The 19,163-nt window shown below is 52.6% G+C and overlaps 1 protein-coding gene across 5 annotated transcripts in view; it reads left to right on the top strand.

Moving 5' to 3' along the window:
- Positions 1 to 2,875: 2,875 nt before the first annotated feature.
- Positions 2,876 to 19,163, top strand: part of CD276 (CD276 molecule) — a 32,247-nt gene continuing 15,959 nt past the window's right edge. For 2 of the 5 annotated variants that reach the window (XM_081050317.1, XM_081050320.1), the window contains exons 1-2: positions 3,243 to 3,806; positions 4,951 to 5,159. The gene's annotated coding sequence lies outside the window, so the exon portion shown is untranslated. The other 3 variants (XM_081050319.1, XM_081050316.1, XM_081050318.1) reach the window with 3 other exon arrangements.

The following is a 19,163-nucleotide window of genomic DNA, read 5'->3' as shown; positions in this document are numbered from 1 at the left end:
CATAGTGGCTGCACTGAAAATGTTTTTAATTAAAAAAATAAGAGCAGGGAATTTGGAGGCCAACTGTTAGTCCCTTCCTGGCTTTGCAGGCCACTTGTCCGTGGTGCTAGTGTGCTTCATTAGTCCTGTCTGCTACGTGGCAGAAGAGGGAATCCCTCTGCTGCTCTCAGTGAGAAACAGCCGCTGGCTCAATGGGCGATAGAGGAGACTGGGGAGGACTGTTTGGGAGGAAGAGGAGGCAGAGGCCCAGAACAGCTGGCCCACTTGCCCTGGCCATATGGCCATACTTGGCAGGCTGGGGGGGTCGTGGTTTCTGGCCTACTGTACGGTCCGCTTCCCACTGCCACCAGCCAGGGTTAAAGCATTCACTCCAGAGTTCAAGTTTGCAAGGTCAAGTTTCTCGACATGGGGTAGAGGGTAGGGGGCGGGTGAGGAAATAACAATGGGGACCTTGGGTTCCTGCCCTGAGGAAGCTCTCACAATGCCTGGGGAGATATGACATGGGACTAAGAGAGAACACTGGGCAGCACACGTCAGAGCAGACCAGGTTTGAAGTTGGCACCTGTGCCTGGAGACTTGGGGAAAGTAAGTGGACTTGTACAGTTTGAGAGAACCACCGCAGAAGTGAAAGAAATTGGACTGTGTGAATATTTACAGAGGGGGGAGAGTGATGGAAAGAGACTATACTTTGACAACAATTCTGACCTCAACAGAATGGGGGCTGATTGGGGAATTTCTAAGCTCAGGGGAGAAACTTGGTGGCTGGGGTCATTCCTCAGGGGTAGCCACCCATCTCCCTGAACAAGAAAAGTTGTAGCCACTGCTAAAGTTCCCATTTGGAAACCCAAAGCCCATCACCGATTGTCTGTGGAGGTGTCGGGTTTCCTTGGAGAGTCTGGTTATAGAGATTTCTTTAGCAGTCATGTTTGTGATGATCTCATCATGGGAAATGAGGAAAGGAGAAGAGGTGCCAAATATGTCGTTGTGCTGACCTGCTTTAAGTAAACAAACGCAAGATTGTATTCATTAGCAACCGCTAGCCACAAAGGTGGAAAAGCAGTTAAGCCAACAAGAACTAATATCCCACATCTGAGGAAATAACCTTGGGTGAAGTGGGCCAGTGGGAAGACAGCCCCATGTCTGGTGGCAGAAGCAGAATGGTGAGACACTGGCAGAGGACTGAGCCTCAGTGGCTAACTGGGGACACTGCAGCTCACACAGCCTGCTGATCTCGGACGGGTGTTCCCCCAGCAGTGACCTGCGTGGAGACCTCGCAGCACACAAGAACTGCATGGTCCAAGAGGGGCCACTTCCATCACACACTGTATTTCTCCAGAAGAGAGTGACAGTGAGCTGAGAGAAGGCAGGGAGGGTAAGGGAGCTAGGAAGGGAAGTCAGTGGTCCTGCCTCAGAAATCAGGGATTGATATGCAGAACTGTCGGATTAAGAACACCGCACTAGGGAGGGCTGAAGAACCTGTTCTCACCATCGGGCAGTTAAGCCTTCTGTGTTCATACCAGGCCTGGGACTATGCTCAGATGTCCCGAAGATACTTGGTCACAGTGTCTCAAGCCCAACTGAAGACAATATTAGTACTGACATTGCTGTTTGCATGCAGCGGGCCAGACAGGGCAGGGGAATAGTGCGGACTGGGGGGCTGATGACCTCCAGGGATGCTGGCCCCGACGGCAGGCCTTGATGCCCCACTCTCTGCCCCCATGCCTAGGAGCAGGCAGACAGACACAGCGGCCACCAAACCTACACTCAGAAATGCATGTGCTCAGAGTCAGATACAGAGTTACTCACGTGTGTTCACAAATACACGTACCCATGCACCACACACACACACACACACACACACACACACACCACAGAGTTAAGTTTGAATTCAGCACTAACTTCAAGGGGGCAAATCCTGGTTCCTCCACTTAATCGTTGGATAGCCTCAAGCAAGTTACTTAATCTCTTTATGTCTTAATTTCCTTATTTGTAAAGGTGAGAATAATAATAGCATTTACCTCACTGAGTTGGTGTGAAGACAAAATGAGATAAAATGTCAAAGGGCTAAAACAGTGGCTGACACGCTGAGATGCATGTATTCATGCATATTTCCTAAGCCCTCCCCCATACTTCTGCTGGCACTTAGTGGTGGGTTTGGCAAAAGCACAAGGTTAGAGCCTCGGTTTTCTCATCTGCAAAAATGGGGATAATATTATCTACCTGGTGGACTGTTGTGAGGATTCAAAGAGACCAGCATGGAAGACCGGGGCCCACAGAAGCCGTTACACTGGAGCTGCTACCTACCTACCATCTGTAATGGTAGAGAACAGGTCACAGGACAGGTGCAGGGTCGGGATGAGCCCAGGGAGAGACTGGCTCCCTCTGCTCCTAGGCTGGAGGTCCAAGCCTGACCCGCATTTCCTCCCAGGCTGGAGCTGGGTCCTATAAGGACAGAGCCCAAGGCCACGGGGGTAAGAGCTGCTCCCCTGGCTGGAGCCTGGTATGGCCAGCGCCTGGCTTGAGTCTGGGGACAGGGCTGGCCGGGTGGCCGTGGGTGGAAAGAAAAGAGGGAAACCAGCTCCGTGGAAATTACGCTGCGGTTGGCTCAGACGCCCACGATGCTGTATTTATAGAGCGCTCCCTCTCCCCACAGCGCTTAATTCCTCGCAGTAGAGTTAACCCTTTCCAGGCCGCGATACCAGTCTGATGCCTAGGGAAAATACAGACCCGGGGTCGGAGAGCGGGATCTGAGCTCCCGCTCTGCCGCCAGCAGCCTGGAGAGTGGGGGAGGGGTGGGGGGACGGGTGGGGGGAGGGGTGGGGTGGGGTCGGGGAGTCAGGACCGGTCACCTGTTCCCCGCACAGAAAATAACTTTGGATCCTGGGACTGCGGGAGGGGTGGGGGAGGGGCAGCGATTAGACCTGCCCCCCTTCCCGAAGCGCCGGGTCTCCCCGCGGGGTCTGGCCGGGGTCAGGGGCGGGGTCCAGGCCCAGCTCCCTGCCCAGCGGGCGGGCTCAGGCCTTGGCCCCAAACCGCCGCGGCGGGGCCAATCCCGCCTCCGGGCGCACCCGGCCGCCTGTCCCGCCCGGCCCGAGGCTTTCTCCGGCCCGCCCCGCCCCTCGGGCTCCCTGGCTGCCCCGACCCCCACTCGGGCCCGGCTCGCGGCGGCGGCGGCATCCGCGACTCCGCAGCTCGGCCGAGTTCTGGATCCGGGAGTGGGCGCGGCGCGGTGAGTGCTGGCGTGGCGCGGGCGCCGAGGCCTTTGTCTGCGGCCCGGGCGGCTGCAGCGCCGCTGGAGGGGGCAGTGCGGCGCCCCCCCCGCCCTCGCGGGCGCCCCCACGCCGCGCCTTTCCAGTCCCGGGCCGGCCTCAGCGCCGAGCACCCGGAACTCGGGCGGCTTCCCCGACCCCCGGGCCCAGGGCAGGGGGGGCCTGGAATCCCACCCCGCCCCCCGCCTTGCCTCCCCTCGCTCGGGCCCGGGGGGCTGGGGCGCGGTGCGACCTGCCTGCACCCCGGACGCCCTGGAGGAGCTGCGAGCGTGGTCGTGATTGCGGAGAGCCGGGTTGTAAGGGGCTTGGAGGCCGTTCTGTCACTGTGTCGTGATTCTGGAAAGCGTGCCCCGCTAGCTGGAGCTGGGAGGCAAGAGGAAAACACCCTGACCACGAGTTCTGAGAGAGGGAGCTGCCAGGGAGACGGGGGCGAGTGGCTCCGGTCCACTCTGCTTGGCCTTGAAGGATGAAGGAGTGGATGACGGGAGGATCTCCACGGGCAGCAGTGGGCGTGAGGGGGACAGAGTCTGACAACAGGTAGGGACAGCTGGCCTGCGTGAAGGGGTAAATAGGTGTGGGGGAGGGGAGGAAGCAGCCGGAGGCCAGAGAACCCGAGGGCGCAGAGGTGGGGCGGTTTGGGCCCGGGAAGTCTCAGGGAGATGGTGGGTGAAGCAGGGTGCACAGGAGATGGACTCCGGTGGAGGTAAGGTAGGAACCAGGTGGGGGCACACTGGAGGGTAGGGGAGTGAATCGCAGCTCCCAAGGCCCTCACTTGCTGTTTAGTCGGCGAATTGGCAGGTTTGGAGGTCTAAGGCAGCCAACTGCCAGAAAAGGGGTTTTACATCTAAGGGAAACCCGCCCTAATGAGATATGCGTGATGGGTGACTCAGATACAGGATCTGTTGTTAAGGGAAAACGTCAAACAAATAGTAAAGCAAAAAAAATTGGGAGGTGGGGAGGGTTGGTTTGACTTAATTGAGAAAAACTATTTACCTTCAAATAGGTTAGATAATTGTAAAAGTGTCTGATTTCGCCATTCACTTGAGGTCCCAGGTCCTTTTCTTACCAGTGTCTTCAGCAGTTAGCTTCTGCTTTAGAAAGTATGGAAGCCCACTTGTCTTTAAGAGACTTCTTTATTTATTTAGTTTAGCCTCCTAGTTAATGGCCTCTGGCCTCCCAGAATTCCCTAGGAAATCTGATGCTGTGCAGCCTGCCTTGCAGTTTGGGGGCCTGCACATAGTTGGGGTATTTTTGGAGGCTGAGGGAAATGGAAGCCTAAACTTGAAATTGAAGTTTAAACTTGTCGGATGGGTCAGGTGGATCTGAGTGGCAGGGAGGCTTGGAGGGCTGCGGGGACGTGGGGTGTAAGTGGTGGCCCATAGTTCCTGCTCTTAAGAGGACTGTTTCGGGGTGAGCACATTTCCCTGACATCTGAAGTTCCCCAGCTTAAGCAGTAACTCTTCTGGTAACTGTTGAGTGTGGAAGTCTTTCTCCCCGTGTTACCTGCAGCACAGGCTGACATCAGGACTCAGTTTTCTTCCTGACTGCTCTGTGAGCATGTTTTTGCCCAGAGAGGCTGAAAGGCGAGGGTCTCTGGAGGGAGTAAGCTTTGAACTTGGTGGCTTCGGCGATGCTGTTATTGGTCCTATGACTGACCTTTGGAGTTCTTTTCTCTCTTCAGTGACGTCACTGGTGGTTTCTTCTGCCGACCTGCCCTGAGCCTTCCAATTTACTCCACTCCCGTGCTCTGAGATCCCGGCCATCCAGCTTGTTAGAGATGAGCAGCCTGTGTCATGCGAGCCTGAGGGTGAGAAGGGTGCCAGACTTGAGGAGTGCTTTCCTTCCTGACCCTGGTCCTCTTCAGCTCTGCAGGTCACCTGATGGGAGCAGGTCAGCTGGATGTCTGGGATGCTCGGAAGCCTGACGTCTGGGTGCTTGAATGTTTGTGGAAAGGCCAGTTAGAGAAGTGTTGTCCCTTCTGAGGAGGCTATATTTTTATACTGGTGAGGCTGACTTCTGAGGCTTCCTATGGGAATGCCCCCATCCTTAAACTGTGGTCTTCTCCAGAGTCATGTAACTTCATTCTTTGCAGGAGGATTTGGGTTTCACACCCACCCGATAATACCATTTGGAGTCAGAGATGCAGTGGGATCATAGAACTGTAATTTGGAACTCCACAGCACCCAGAGGGCCTCCTAGGAAGTGTTGTAGGACAGACATCCGGCCTGTGGCTGCCTGCTTCATGCATAGGTGTGCACGGTTTGGGCTGGTGAAGAAAATGGCCCAAATCCAGGTGGCCTCCAAGATGGTGGTCACACAGTGTCTGAGCCTGGGACCCTGAATCATGGGATCGGGAAAGGGAAGAAAGGCAGGCAAGATGATTTACAGCCTGAGAGCCTGCCCTCTGAGTGGGTGGCAACTTCTCACTGCTGTCCTTTTCCCACGCCTCACCCCACCCCCAGGAGATACAGGGGGGTCCACCAGCAAAAAAAGGAAGACACAGCCAAGACTTGGAGGGGAGGGAAGAGGGTGGGGACATGTGATCCTTGAGCAATTTCCTTTGGTCTTGTTAGCACAGAATGAATCAAACATCGGGAAAAGGGCCACATGTGCTGCTGTGCCACCCTCCCTCACTTGGCACCCCTAGTTCTGCCTCCCCTGCAGTATGAGCTTCCAGATAGGAGCACGGGGTTTTCGTGTTTTGGGGGCGGAGCTGTTTTGGGGGTAGGTGCTCAGTAGATGTCCTCTCATTTAATTGTTGCAGTCCTGTGAGGTCGGGTATCATTAACTCCGTTGTGCAGATGGGGACTCACATGCCCAAAGACACACAGCTGGCATGTGCTGGGGCAGGGATGCAGTCTGTCTCCAGAACGGGCTTTTTCCGCCACTCTGGAGGCCGGCGTGGGCTTCATCTCTCGTTCTGTAGCCTGGCAGATGTGCCAAGGGTCCCCACAGTGAGGCAGACAGGACTCACCTGGGGAGCTGGGAGAGGGGGGCCTGACTGGGGTGTCCCAGAGACTAGCCGTCCTGGACGCCCATTGCTGGCAGTTGTTGCCCTTAGAGGCCGGGTCCTCAGCACATGCGTGCCTGTAGCTGAGCAGTGCCTCTGCGCCCTGCCCCGTTCTCTCTGTCCTTCTCTTTGTGGTCCAGAGAATGGATACTTCCTCTGCATCCCTAATGCCTTTGGGCGTTGGGCCTTCCCGAGGCATCGAGGCTTTGGGAGTATGTTGGAGGGAAACCCACTGGGAGTGTGGAACGAGAAGCATTTTTTGTTGGGAGCCTTGGAGCCTTGGAGCAGGGAGTGAGACTCCTTCTGGGAGGCAGGACTCCCAGGTCACCCGAAAGTCAACATAGGCACCAAGGATCTGGGATTCCCCCCTCAGGGGAGACACTGGAGTGCGTGCTTGAGGGAGAGGCCCTGTACTGGGGAGGTGGCAGCAGCAGGGGCAGCAGGGCCTGGAGCCCAGGATGTGTGGTGCTGTGACCTGGCTTCTGGAAGGAGGAAGGGGGAGAGGACCACTAGGGATTGGCTGGACACAGAGATGTAGCCGAATTGTGCGTTTGCTACTTTGGAGCTGGGTGCTGGTGGGCTTCTAGGTGGAAAGGAGGTCATAGGAGCAGTAATGGTCCCAGGGACCTAGATATAATACATGGCCTGACAGAGGGAGTCTCTGCCATGGAGAGTGAGGTGGGAGGGAAAAGGGAGGCTCAGTGAGGCAGTGAGGCTTTGCCCCAGGCCCATGGCAATGACAACAATCAGTGACCATTGTCACGTTGCTGGGTGCTTTCCTAAGTCTTCTCTGTGTCTCGTCTTATTCTATTCTCTCAGCAGCCCTGTGGAGTAAGGACTGTTAACCTGTTTTAGAGACGTGGAGTCAAGTCTCAGGGGACTTCAGTCATCTATACCTGTTCGTGTGTCTCGCAAGACTTCTGAGTCTGAGTTTGAATCCAGGCCTGCCTGCTCCTGAGCCCAAGCGGTATGCTGGGGCAGACAAGGCAGCCCAATGAGTCCATTTAACAGGAATTGAGCCCTGGGGGCACTTGCCAGCTCCCAGTCACCTCCAATGGTGACTGATAACTGAGTCGGGCCCTTGGGCTCATATTCTCATCCGTACAATGGGCACGGAGGGGGGCACTGGACCAGGTGAACTCCAAGCGGCCCTCAAGCTCTGTGGGCTAGGGGAGCCTGCTACACTCCTGAGGGGGACTCCCTGGAGAACCAGAGGGCTGGTGCTTAGGGAGACAGGGTTGGTGGAGCTGTTCTACTGGGATGAGCCTCTGTCAGGGCAGAAACCTATAGAAGTTGGAGCAGGGAGGCGTTTAGACAGAATACGTCTGGAGAAAGTGTGTCTTTCCTGGGGTGAAGTTTGGAAAGGCTTCTGGAAAGGATGGGCTTCTTTGATGGTTGAGGAGATGAAGACTCAGAGAGGCAATGGGTTTGCTCAAGGGAACCTAGCACGCGAGTGATGGAGCCTGGTCTAAAAGGGATTTCCAGACATTTAGGTGGGCACCTAGCAGGACTCAGCAGAGGCTGAGTGAAGGCACATGTGTGTGCCACAGGCCTGCCAGGGATCCACCTTCTGATGTGGTCTTACGATCTCTCATCTGTTCCCTCCCGCTCTCCACTCCCCTTGTTCCCATCCCTTCTTCCGGCTGAACCTCTTCTGAGCTCAGCATAGCTTCACGTTCTTCAGGGTTCTGTGCCTCCAGTGGTGTGTGTGCGTGTGTGTGTGTGTGTGTGTGTGTGTGTGTGGCCTCTGCACACACTTCCAGCTCTGAGATGTTGTCATGCTGCCTTGTCAAGTGGTGTTGAGCCCTAGAAGATGCAAACTCATTTTGGGGTGGCCTCCTAGCCATAAGAGGCAGACCAGCTGCTGCAGGAGAAGTCTCAGCATGCTCTCCGACCCACAGAGATGGGCTGGTTCTCTGGTTTTGCCACCTCCCATTCTGATGCCCTGACTTCAGTGTGGAGAGGGTGCTGTGGTGGGGACGCGGTGGCTTAGAAAGCCTAGGGGCTCTTCTCTGTCCTGTTCTCCTCTCTTTCATGTTATTCTAAAGCCAAAAAGGAAGCAGGTGGACGATGCCAAGAAAATCTTGGCCCCACTCTGCTGGGCTGGCCCTGATGACACACTGCTGTCCTGACTCACACAGAAATCACTTTGAGAGGAAGAATTGATTTCTTTTGGGTGAGATCACGGGGCTGGGGAGTGGTGCCCAGTGGACAGACAGCCTTGAACACAAAAAGGCCTGAACTGCCTCAGATCATCAGGAAAAGGGAAGGTCAGCATGGGTCAGTTCCCAGGGAACTCTGGAGACCTCCCTTCTCTCCCCAAACGCCCACCCATTTATAGAGCACCTATACTCATCAAGTCAGTTTAGACAGTTTGCTCAGTGGAGTCCTGAGATCATCCTATGAGGGTAGAATTTATATTCCCTATTTTACAAATGAGCAAACTGAGGCTCAGAGAGGATGTTTTCCCAAAGTCATATGACTAGGAAGCGACAGAGTCTGGATTTGAACCTGTATCTCCAAATCCAAAGTCATCTTCTGAGACACCAGGGTTCACTTCTTCCATGAAGTCCCCTGTGACTGTGCCGGCCCAGTACGTGGTCACAGCACAGGATGGTGGCTGGGGGCCTTCTTTGATGGTTGAGGAGATGAAGACTCAGAGAGGCAATGGGTTTGCTCGAGGGAACCTAGCACGCGAGTGATGGAGCCTGGTCTAAAAGTCACATAAATCTTTGATGTTGCTGTTTTCCTTTTGCCTTTTGTTAATTGCAAAACAAGTACATGCTCATTGTCCAAGTTACAGAAGTGTATCGACTAGAAGAAGAAAGTAGACTTGTACCCTCATTCCCATGCCCTAAGGTTGGGTTCGCTGTCACATTTCCAGACCCTTTTCCCATATACGAGATGTGATCAAACAATATGGTGAATGTTTAATAAAAAAATTTATTACAGTAAAAGACACATTGTCATTAATCCCCCTCGAAATACTCCCCCTCGCTTTGAACACTCTTACCCGTCATTCTTGCCACTTTCTGAAGCAGTTCTGGAAGTCCTCTTTTGTGAGAGTCTTTAGTTGCACAGTCATGGCGGCCTCCTTGTCCTGAATTGATTCAAAATGTTTTCCTTTCATCGTCATTTTGACTTTGGGGAAGAGCCAGAAGTCGCAGGGGGCTCGATCCAGTGAATAAGGTGGATGAGGACACGCTGTAATGTTTTATTGGATAGAAATTGTTCCAGAAGTGATGTGTGACACAGAGGATTGTCGTGATGGAGGATGAAGTAAAGACACTCGTGAAAGAGGACTTCCAGAACTGCTTCAGAAAGGGGCAAGAATGATGGGATGAGTGTGTTTGAAGCAAGGGGGAGTATTTTGAGGTGGATTAATGGCAATATGTCTTTTATTGTAATAAATTTTTAAAATTTAAACATTCACTGTATTTTTCGATCACATCTCATAAAAACATCCATCCATCCATCTCTCTATCAACCTAAACACATATGCCCTCATTCATTCATTCATTCATTCACTGAACAATGCACGGAGCTCTCACTATGTGCCAGCCTTTGCTAGAATTAAGGATACAATAGTAAATAAAGCAGACTTAGTTCCTGCTCAGGAAGGTTCCAGTATGACAAGAAGAAAACAAACTGGGCAATGAATAACAGGGACTGTCTGAGAGTGGCTGAGCTCTGACCCAACTTTTCTGCCAAGGTGAATCTCAGGATGGAGAGGTGTTGCCCATCCACCCAGGAAGAAGGAACTATGTTTGCAAGGGAACTGGAAGGCCTTTGGGGGTGGGGGTGGAGGTGGGGAGGTCAGGAGGGAGGCGAGTCTGGGGCGGTGGGCAAGGCCAGACCAGGTAGGGCCATGGAGGAGCTGGGATCTTATTCCAAGTAAGAGGAACAGTCATGGGATAAAATATTGAAAGTGAGTACGTGATGCAGTTATTCTGGCTGCAGTGTAGAGTATAGATTATAGATTGGAGTATAGAATTGGGTGGGGGGGACACCAGAGAAAGTGGGGAGACTGGTGAACTGGCTTTTGTGGTCATCCAGGCAAGAGATGATGCTAAGTTGTCAGACCAGAGAGAGAAGCGGAAGTGGAGAGAGAGAGAAGATTTATCAGGGTCAGCAAACATTTTCTGCAAGGGGCCAGAAAGTCTTTGCAACTACTTGTTCTGCTATTGTGGTGCAGAAGCAGCCACAGACAACATGTAAAGGAACAAAGTGTGGCTGTGTGCTGATTACAGAGGCTGAAATGTGAATTTGACATAATTTCTTTGTGCCACAAAATAATCTTTTTCTTTTGATTTTCCCCCAACCACTTAAAAAGGTAAAACCTTTCTTAACTGGTGAGCTGAACAAAAAGAGATGGTGGGCTGGATTTGGTCCTCAGGCAGCTGTAGATTGCAGAGCCCTGGGATGTGTTTGGGGGTGAGCAATGGCTGTGCTCAGTGACGGATTGTAGAGGTGAGGGAAACTCAGGTTTCTGGCTCGAGCAGAAGGTGGAGAGTGGTGCCTTTCCGCAGTGGGCAGGGCTGGGCAGGAACAGGTTTGGGGGAGAAATCAGGAGTTTGATGAAGCACATGTGCAGAGGGAGAGGCCTCTGAGTCACTGGAACAGATGTTTAGGAAACAGTCGGGCTTAAGTTTGGAGATCAAATGGGAGGTGTGGGCTAGAGAAGTCAATTTGGTAGTTGCCAGGATATAAATGATATTGAAAACCAGAGAGTGGGTAAAATCATCCAGGAAAAGACTAATAGGGAGAGTTAAGGAGAGAGCCTAGAAGGTGCAAGGGGTTCAGCACTGGACGACGAGGGGCCTGCTGTGAAACATGGGTGATACCGAGAGAGAGGTGACTAGGTCTGGGACCACAGGGCTTGACAGTTTGTTAATACAGCAATTCAGTCATACAACCCGCGATACAGTCTGTTCACTCAACAATACGTCCTGGACTTCGTATTAGTACACGTTCTTTTCAAAAGCTGTATGATGTTCCATTGTGTAGATGTGCCATGTAGTTAACGGTCATAGTTAAAACACTCATTCCCCATTGTTTCTCATTTCTGCTGCTACCTGGCCGACTGAGCAGTGGTGCTAGTGCTTCTGTAAATCAGTTTCTAACACGATGGCCCACGGGCCAAATCGTCTGCTGCTTGTTTTTATATAGCGTACAAGCTCAGAACGGGTTTTGCATTTCTAATGGTTGGAAAACATCATGTGATTCGTGGCAATTACATGCAATTCAAGTCTGAGTGTCCACAAATAAAGTTTTATTGCAACATCTCCGTTCACCCCGTTACACATAATCTACCACTGCTCTCCTGTTCCTGCAAGTAGTTGTGACAGATACTGGATTGCATACAAAGCCTAAAATATTTTCTATCTGGACCTTTGCTGACCCCTGCCTGACTCGAGCCTACCTCCAGGACCACATGCAGGTGGAATGGGATGTTTTGAGCAGCTCCAGAAAAAAATTCTTTGATGACCAAAATTCCACCATCAACTCTTTCTTATTTTGCGTAAACCATTGCCCTTTTCAAATATCTCCTTCTGAAATGTAAACCTTCTCAGCAAGGTTAACATTACTTATTAGTCAATTAATCAAGGTTGAGCCTAGGTATAGTAATAATGTTACTTCTCTGCTTTAAACCCTTTCTTCCTCATCTCCTTCGATTGAAGTCCGAACAAAACTTCCTGCTCTAGCCCCCTCCTGCCGGTAGCTTCTCCCCCTCCTGTAATCACCACCTTGCACCTCAGGTCAGCCCATACTGAATTGCTTGTAGTTCCTCCAGCTCGCCATGCTGCTTCCTACCTCAGTGCCTTTGCACAGGTTTCTCCCTCTGCCTGGAATGGGCTTTCCCAACCTGACCACCCAGGGAGGTTGGGTCAATTTTCAGGGTTCAGCTTTGGGATTCCCGAGGATCCGAGGTGCCTCCTAGTAGCCGTCACCGCAGCTTAAGTAGTACAGTATACTGAGCTACAGTGATCTGTGTGCATGTCCACCTTCCCTGTTGGAATGCACCCTCCTGAAGGACAGACACGTAGTTTAGTCATTTCCCTGTCCCCAGTGGCTGCCTAACAGGCACTCAGTGAATAGTCAACTGAATTACTGGCTACATGAATGAATGTATGTACGAGGATGCCTTCAGTTGCAAGGAATAGAGACCTAGCTCAGATTGGCTTAAGAAAGAACAAGTAACCGGCTCAAGTGTCTGGGCAGTCCAAGTGTGCAGCCTAGGAGCTTCGATGGTGTTTTCAGGGCTCTGTATCCCCCCAGCTTTCCTCTCTGCCTCCGTTTGTTTGGGTCAATTCTTTATGTTGTTGGCAGCTGATAGATTCGTTGCTAACAGCCCAGAGCACGTCCTTCTTAGCAACCTCAGCCGGGGAGTCCTCTGCCGTAGTTCCAGGGGGAGCACTCTGGGAAGTCTCAGATTGGGTGTGGCTTTGCTCACAGGCCCATTCCCAGGCCAGTCACTGGGGGCGTGGGTAGCGAGGTCTCCAGTGAGGTGGGTCGGGTCACATGCTGAGGCCTGAGGCTTGGGGTCAGCCCCACCAGCACCAAATGAACTGGGTTCCCTGCAGGCAAGTGGGGAGCTGTTATCAGAAGGAGCCAGTCTAGAACGAGAGAGAGGCACTCGAGAATAACGGATGTGGAGCAAAATCAGTAAAAGGCTCAAGGCTGGCGACTAAAGACAGAGATTTGCCGAGCATCTGGTTTGCTTCTTTGTCAAGGAAAGAAGGAGTGGAGACTGTGAAGAAGGAATGGAAGTGGGGGCCGGGTGGGGAGGTGATAATCTGCTTTAAGTGGGTTTGTCTTCTGGCCCCCGGGATGGCCTATCCTGGTGCTGAGCGAACTTGGAGTTGAGATCTCTGAGAAGCTGTCAGGGATATTTCAGGACAGCCTGGGGTAGGCAGTACGGGGAGAGCAGTGGAGGTGTGGCTGTTAGCCTTGCAGTTCCCCACCGTGTCCAGAATGAGCCCAGGTCCTTACCCGACCCCCGCCGGGTCCTTACGCCGACTGCCTCCCTTGCCTCTGCTCCTGACAGCCTCTCCCAGGAGTCTTGTTGCTCTCCCCTCTGTGACCCCTCTGCCAGATCGCTGAGCCGCCTTCTCTATGAGGCCCTCTGAAGCCTCCCGCTCCTCCAGCAAATTACTTGAGCCTCTGCTCCCACAATACCTGAGAGAAACCTGCATCGAAGAACTGGTCGTATTCTATTTTCATTACATATTTCCCCCCAAACCAGTTTCCTGCTTTTATTATAAAAATGTGGTATTTCAAATATGCCATCTAGCAGCTCTGTAACCTAGGGCAGGTCACCATGACTTTCTGTGCCTGAATGTCCTCATTTGTGAAATGGGATAATAATAGTGCCTGAGTTAATATGTGTAAAAGCACTTAGAACAGAAGTTGGTGCATAGCAGGCGTTCAGCAATGTTGGCTTTTAAAATTATTATTTGCTGCAAACAAAATAATACAGTAACATGGGTAATTTATGAACCAACTGAAGAATGAGAACATTGATGGTTGTATGTTCGTATGTCTGTCTCTCCATCTCTACTTGTAGTGCCTAGTACAATGCCCCAGGACACAGATGTCACATGAATAGGTAAATGAACGCTGGGAGACTCGCCATGCTCAAAGCACCAGTTTTATGGGCAAGACAGTAGATTGTGGGAAAACAGATTGGTGATCATGACCTTAATCCCTGACAAAGTCCTGGAACCAATGATCAGTCTATCTTCTTCAGACGAACCTTTGTTCTGGTTCTTCTCCATGTGATTGGTTTCCCGCCAGAAGCAGTGAAACGTCTCATGACAGCCTTGGGGCTGAGATGGACAGGTAGGCAGCTGGGTGGCCGCACAAGTAGGGAGAGTCAGATGAGTAATCCCTAAGTATTGTGTGGACACTGACCCAGGGAAGACGCTAGCGCCGTGGGGTTTCCCATTCCTGTCTTCTCCCCGAGGACCTTGAAGACACAAGAGACCCAGCAGGGAGAGGAGAGCAGCCATTCTGGATGACATTCATTCAGTGTTTCTTTTTCCATCCACTAAAAAATTACTGAGTACCTTTTGTGCGCCAGGAACTGTCAAAACAGTACTTTAGAAGACCATGGCATGGTTACACCACACTGTGACTATACTTAATGCCCCTGAATTGTACACTTAAAAATGGTTAAAATGGTAAAGTTCACGTTATGTATATTTTGCCACAATTAAAAAAAAATAGATCGTGGCAGTTGGAGTGACGGACTCAGCTGAACTAGATGGAATGTAATAGTAACAAGTGGAGCAACCTCTAAAGCCCCGCCTCGTCCCCAAATCACAAGAGGATGGCAGAGACGTCGATCAGCAGCAATACATGGAAACAACTTCGGTTGTTGGCCATAGTGTTGATAGCTTATTATTTTGGGTCATGGTGGCTGCCCCATGGTGACCTCATCGAGAAAGAGGAAGGTCGAATATTTGCAGGGCTGTTACGAGGGAGGCAGGGGGCAGACTGGTTCTGCATGGTCCAAGAGTTTGAATAAGGACTGACGTGGGCTGTACGAGACAGATTTTGGCTCAGTATGAGGTAGAGCTGTCCACCAATGGGAACTGCCCAAAAGTCAGTGGACTGACTTGGGAGGTAGTGGGTGTCCATCACTGGAGGGGACAGAGGTTGGGGCGGGGGGGGTGGCTGAGAGAGGTTGCCTGTTTTGATATCTGACCGTTAACTTCTGCAGTTTCTCTAGAATTTGTTGGGGGACCTGTGGGGACAAAGCCCCAAAAAGCAGTTTCCAGGCTCTCGGCCTCACATAGAAAGGTGCTGGCTCGGGTAGTAAATGGCCATCAACTGTGATCAGATGGCCATCAGCTATGGCTAGTTGGCCGTCAGCTGTAGCCAGTGAGCCACTGGCCACTAATATAACTGCTTTGGCTACGCTAGCAGAAAAAGAATGGGGGCTAGCAAGAGCGGATTGCAGAGAGGTGGATGCCGCCAGCGAGAATATAGTGATATGACTCCCCTACTTATGGCTCCGTGGGTGTTCCTTTTTGGCCTCACCATGTCCTGCGTTCTTATGTGGGGAGCGGGAGAAGAGACTTTGCAGGCCGCCCCGCACGACAGGACCTCTTCTCACTCCATGATCTCCCTCGGTGACCCCAACTTTGGCTTCCGTTACCACCGATATGTGGGTGGTTCCCTTGTCCCTCTGTCCTGAGAGCTCTAGCTCTGTGTGTTCTGCAGTCCGTCAGGCATTTGGGCCTGGGTGACTGTGGGGACAAAGCCCCAAAAAACAGTTTCCAGGCTCTCGGCCTCACATAGAAAGGTGCTGGCTCGGGTAGTAAATGGCCATCAACTGTGATCAGATGGCCAGCAGCTGTGGCTATTTGGCCGTCAGCTGTAACCCATAAGCCTTTGGCCACTAATATAACGGCTGTGGCTACGCTAGCAGAAAGATGGGGGCTAGCAAGAAGATGGTGGCTGGCAAGCGTGGACTGCTGTTAGGCAGATTATGTAGATCCTGCTTCCTGTGTCTCCAACCCAGCCGCCAGCGAGAATATATTGGTTTGACTCCCCTATCTATGGCTCCGTGGGTGTTCCTTTTTGGCCTTACTGTGTCCTGCGTTCTTATGTGGGGAGCGGGAGCAGAGACCCCGCCGGACGCCCCGCACAACAGTGATTCATAGCTCAAGCCCAGCAGGAACTGTGCTTCCCCCAAACATGCTTCATTTCCAGGTCTCCCCATCTATTATGTATGCCCAAATGCGCCCGTTTGTTCAATCCTTCAGTACAACCTTGACTCTGTCAGCCCCTCCCTCCCATACAAATAATCCCAAGCCCATCACGTTTACCCTTGAAATATCTCTGGATCTGGGCCAGGCATCACTAAGTGACCCTGATAAGATAGTGTCCAGTTCATATTTTGAAATGCCTATTTCAGATTTCTTTTGCTGCTCTGAGCAGTGGCCGTTTTCCTGGGGTGAGAAGAGTGGGGAGGGAAGAAGGGAAAATAAAGCAGAGATGGCTTCCTGAATTAGTCACTTCAGGTCCTGTAAGACAGACCCAAAATAACAGGGACTTAAGCTAGAATAGATGCTTATTTCTCTCCCGTGTGACAGTCCTGGGTATGCCCAGGGCTGACACTGCAGCCTCTCCGGGGCCTTCTGTCTTGCTGCTCTGCAGTCCCCAGGGTATTGTCTTGGCAGCATGGTCCCAGACGGCTCCCCACATCTGGCTCCCCACAGCTGCACAGCCAGTAGGAAGGGGGAGGAGAAAAGAGAGGGCATGTGCCCTCTCTTTGAGGACATGAGCCAGAATTGTACATATCAGTTCCTCTCACGTCCTATTAGCCAGCAAATGGTCACATGGCCATATCCAGCTGCAAAGCAGGTTGGGATCTGTAGTCCGGGCTGAGGGGCCATGTGCCTAACTAGAAATTCTGCTGCAGAGGAGGTTAAGTGTAAGGGGAAAATGAGTGGTTTCTGTCACAGTGGTTTTGTATATTTCTGTATGACCCACGTGGCAGCTAATTGGCTAGGCCTTAGGTATATAGTACACAAAGACTTCACATACTAATGAAGTCCAACTAGGATCAGCTAAGCTCTTTTATAGATGGGAACATTGAGCTTAGAGAGGGGAAGTCACCTGTTAACATTGCACAGCAAAGTAGTGTCAGAGCTAGGACTAGCACCCCACATTTGGGGCTCACTCTCTACCTTTTCAAAGAGAGCTGGCTGAGAGTCAGACAGGCAGTGCCAGGAAGACAGGTTTCGTGGGGCTGGGGAGGGGGTCCCCTTTCTCAGTCTGCCTCCCTGGAGAGTGCTAGTCATTTTTCAGGACTCACCTTTCAGGTTAGCATGGCTCTGAGGAGACTCCAGGTAGCAGCACTGCATCTTCTATAGTACACCCTACGGAGCAGCAGCGATTTCTGTGCTGTCCCCCTCGCTCCTGATTTTAGTCATCTCTCTGTCCCCAGTCCCCTCCTAATAGTTAAATGAGTTACTGAAGACGTGATTGGGTGTGTGTTCAGGGACTCCTTTGATTGCAGGTAATAGAAACTTAGCTCAAACTGGCTTAAGGAACAAAAAAGATTGGCTCAAGTACCTGGGCAGTGTAGGTGTACAGGCTGCTTCAGGCATAGATGGATCCAGGGGCTTACCTGGTACTTTCAGAAGTGGTGCCAATTAGCGTAGATTGACCTTTCTTGCCCTGTTTGTGGGAAATGTTGCCCAAACAGCCCTTGCAGGGATTGGAGGAGGCAGGAGATTGAGGGGAGCTGCTGGTGAACACGGTGGGGGCCAGGAGTCCCTCTTGGGTACCCCCAGGTCCGGGACATCTTGGTATAGAACCTAGTCTCAGCCCTTGCTTTTTTGTTTGGGTTTTATGGGGGCACATCTTGGGTTATTCCTCAGGAGCTTCCCTGTGGCCCCAGCTGTGGGGTAGGATGTGCCTGCTGCACCCTCAGGCCGAAGGTGGCCTGGGCCCTTCACTCCTGATTCTCTGGGAAAGCCAAGGCACCCTGGTTTCTCCTGGCAGGGTTCCTTGGAGTTCCTACTAGCTGGGACTGGGAAAGGGGAGGAGGAGCTAGGGTTGGCTGGCTGGTGACTCACATGCGCTGACTGCTGGGCAGGTCCTGCCTGAGGGTGAGAATTCCCCTTTGTAGAGAAGGCTGGTGGGTGGTGTGAATGCAGCATGAGGTCTGTGCGTCTCTATGGGGCGTCCCCACTGTCCCCACATCCCCACGCAGTGATTGGCTTTCTATTCCTGGGCCATGCTCCCATTCCCTGAGTTCCCCCCCTTCTCCCAGATGTACTTCTTCCTCTGCCCTCTGCTCTTGGGGGCCCAGCTGCCGTGGAGGAGCCTCTGGGTGCTGTGGAATTCTCAAATCTCCTTGGTCCTGGGCTGTCAGGCTTCTCTCCAGGGTAAGCCATGAAGGTGGGAACTTTCCTGGATCCAGGGTTTAGGAAAGGAGTCAAAGGGAGCCAGCCCAACACCCCCCTCATCCTCCCACCGGAGAGGACAGCTCGGCCCTTGGGGGGAGCCCTGATAGGTCTGATCAGGACGGGGGTGCTCCCTAATCTCCCTCATTCACGGAGCTTGGCAGATATTCCCAAGAGACCCTGGGGAGTAAAACCTCAGTGGCAGGAATTAGCTTGATGTGTGGAGGAGACAGTCATAAGAAAGGTCTTGAGTGCTGAGCAGGGGACTGTGGGTTAACTTGGGTAGTAAATGGGGAGCCATGGGAGGTTCTTGAGCAGAGGGCGGGGTTCTTGTCGTGGATCCTAAGAGGGAGTACTGTAGAGAATGGGGTTGGTGGTGGGTGCAGATAGCAGGGCCAGCCAGTGAGGAGGGTGGTAGGAGGGTGAGAGGGAGCTGGCCGCACAGGTCAGGGTGGGAGATGCAGGCATGAGCACCAGGGGAGGGGGAGGGGAAAGGGGAGAGGAGGGACAGGTCCCAGGAAGCAGATGGGACTTGGTTTGTCTGGAGGTGAAAGTGAGAAAGGGAAACTTGGAATCTGGAAGCTTCTTAATCCTTAGTCCTAGGTGTTTCCTTGGGAGGCAGGCAGGCAGGCAGGCATGGCAGGCACGGCAGGCCTAGCTTTTCCTGTGGGCCTGGTGGCTCTATAGGCAGGATGTGGTGCCGGCCAGGGGCGCCGTTATGAATGGAGCGGGAGGTTGCTGACTCAGCATGCACCAGTCTTTGGACTGGAAGCGTCTGGGAAGGAAGTGGCTGCTCCGGGCTTCCCACTGTGGAGAGCTGGGAGCCCGGCTGGCAGGATGCAGCCGGTTTGGCTGAGGGACTCCCTCCAGCCAGCTGCTGGGGGTGTGGGGGGTGCGGGGAGGTGCCTGGCTGGGATTGGAAGGGTTGAGGTCCGGTGCCTGTGGCTGGAATCCATGTGG

The sequence above is a fragment of the Rhinolophus hipposideros genome, assembly GCF_964194185.1.
Source record: "Rhinolophus hipposideros genome assembly, chromosome: 5".
Taxonomy (NCBI): Eukaryota; Metazoa; Chordata; class Mammalia; order Chiroptera; family Rhinolophidae; genus Rhinolophus; species Rhinolophus hipposideros.
The sequence above is the reverse complement of the archived record's forward strand: the minus strand, read 5'-3'. Positions and strand labels throughout refer to the sequence as shown.